Source organism: Limulus polyphemus, unplaced genomic scaffold (genome assembly GCF_000517525.1).
Source record: "Limulus polyphemus unplaced genomic scaffold, Limulus_polyphemus-2.1.2 Scaffold261, whole genome shotgun sequence".
Classification (NCBI taxonomy): domain Eukaryota; kingdom Metazoa; phylum Arthropoda; class Merostomata; order Xiphosura; family Limulidae; genus Limulus; species Limulus polyphemus.
In genome coordinates this window covers 472,898-474,853 of record NW_013665871.1, presented here as the reverse complement: position 1 = coordinate 474,853, position 1,956 = coordinate 472,898, and the positions used below count along the sequence as shown (strand labels likewise).

Genomic DNA, 1,956 nt, shown 5'->3' with positions numbered 1-1,956 from the left:
CTAGCCGTCCCTAATTTAGCAGTGTAAGACTAGAGGGAAGATAGCTAGTCATCACCACCCACCGCCAACTTCTGGGCTACTCTTTTACCAACGAATAGTGGAATTGATCATCACAATATAACGCTCCCACGGCTGAAAAGGCGAGCATGTTTAGTGGGACGTGGATTCGGACCTTCGACCCTCAGATTGCGAGTCGAGCGCCCTAACCATTTGGCCATGCCGGGCCGATTCTGGTTGAATTGGAATAATTTTCATGGTTAAGGTAGAATATCGCCAAAACAATAGCCCTATGACAAGTTTACAATGCATACACAATGTTATTTAAATTTAAAAAGTGTTCCAAGACTCGTTTTTCGGTGTTTGTAGCAAATTTGATCAAGATCAGATGAAAACTTTCTGAGTTATACTATTCACACACACACACACACGCATACATACATACATATAAACAAGAGTGAAAAGAACGAGTGAGGGTAATAACAACTAACACTGACCCACCCCGTACTCTCCCATTTGTTCAGGATATTTTGATTATTACCTAACTATTATGGTCTTCTTAGTTAGTGTTAGTTACGCCTACATTACGAGACGCTTAGGCCGAGATGTCTAGAACCAGCTTCTACATATGAGTTTTATATAAAATGTTAATTGGCTATTATATATTTTTTCATTCTCACCCATGTTCAGTATATAATTGTTTGGTAGTTTTGTATTTTGTTTTAAATAAAATCAGACGCCCACGAATAACGATTAGCTACTCCATCCATTTTCTCACTGCATGCTTTTCATAGTTCTCCAACATAGGATCGATTTTCCAAAGCTTGCTTCAGTAAACGACAGCCACAGAATTCCATTTTCACCCTGTTTAAAAATTCCAGAGGGCAAAGCGTCGTTAGGTGTTGTGACAAGATTTTAAATTACCTCCCTGGTGGAATCTCTTCAGATTACCATATTAAACATTTATATAACATTACCTGAAGAAACTGTCGCAACTTTCAGTAAATTTTCACTTCAGCAGGATCGTCTGCATCTTACGTCGGATTGTTTACATTTAGAACTTCAATTTTCCACGATTTTTTTAACTGGAAGAATTTAAAGTACTTCTTTATAGCTTGTTGTATTATTTAAATTAATTTTCTTACACTGTCTGTGTCTACCAAACATAGTTTTAAGGTCAGTAAGACACAGAAGAGAACGTAAAGCGAGCGCGAGATAATCGGTTCTATTGGAAGTAAAATTAATACACGTGATTCAATGTTACGCTGTGTGGAGGATCGTCATTCTCTGTTTATTCTATGTGATAATAACACAAAGAATCTTGTATTTCTTATCTTTGTTAACACAAACAGTCTCGAATTTCTTATCTTTGTTAACACAAACAATCTTTTATTTCTTATCTTTGTTAACACAAACAATCTCGTATTTCTTATCTTTGTTAACACAAACAATCTTGTATTTCTTATCTTTGTTAACACAAACAGTCTCGTATTTCTTATCTTTGTTAACACAAACAGTCTCGTTATTTCTTATCTTTGTTAACACAAACAATCTTGTATTTCTTATCTTTGTAACACAAACAGTCTCGTATTTCTTATCTTTATTAACACAAACAATCTTGTATTTCTTATCTTTGTTAACACAAACAGTCTCGTATTTCTTATCTTTGTTAACACAAACAAACTTGTATTTTTTGACACGCTTCTGAACATTTTTCTCCGTTGTAACTTATTTCTACAAGAGGTAAATTGTTTTTCCATCCACCGACATGTTGTCTGTCTGTATCTACCTATCTATTTATATATCTAACTATCTATGTATTTATTTATTTCTCTCGTACAATGCCTTATCTGTTGTTCCATTAGATCATTTTTGTGGTACTTAGAAACAACCGCATTAAGAAATGGAACAAAATCTTGGGAATTATCAAGTTTGCATCTTTCCTGACTAATGTTAACC

The 1,956-nt window shown here is 34.7% G+C and overlaps 1 long non-coding RNA gene across 1 annotated transcript in view; it reads left to right on the top strand.

Moving 5' to 3' along the window:
• Positions 1–1,956, top strand: part of LOC111085174 — a 21,560-nt gene that overhangs the window by 14,465 nt on the left and 5,139 nt on the right. The window contains exon 2 of the long non-coding RNA XR_002610011.1: positions 981–985. This is a non-coding gene — a long non-coding RNA (uncharacterized LOC111085174). The remainder of the gene's footprint in view (positions 1–980; positions 986–1,956) is intronic.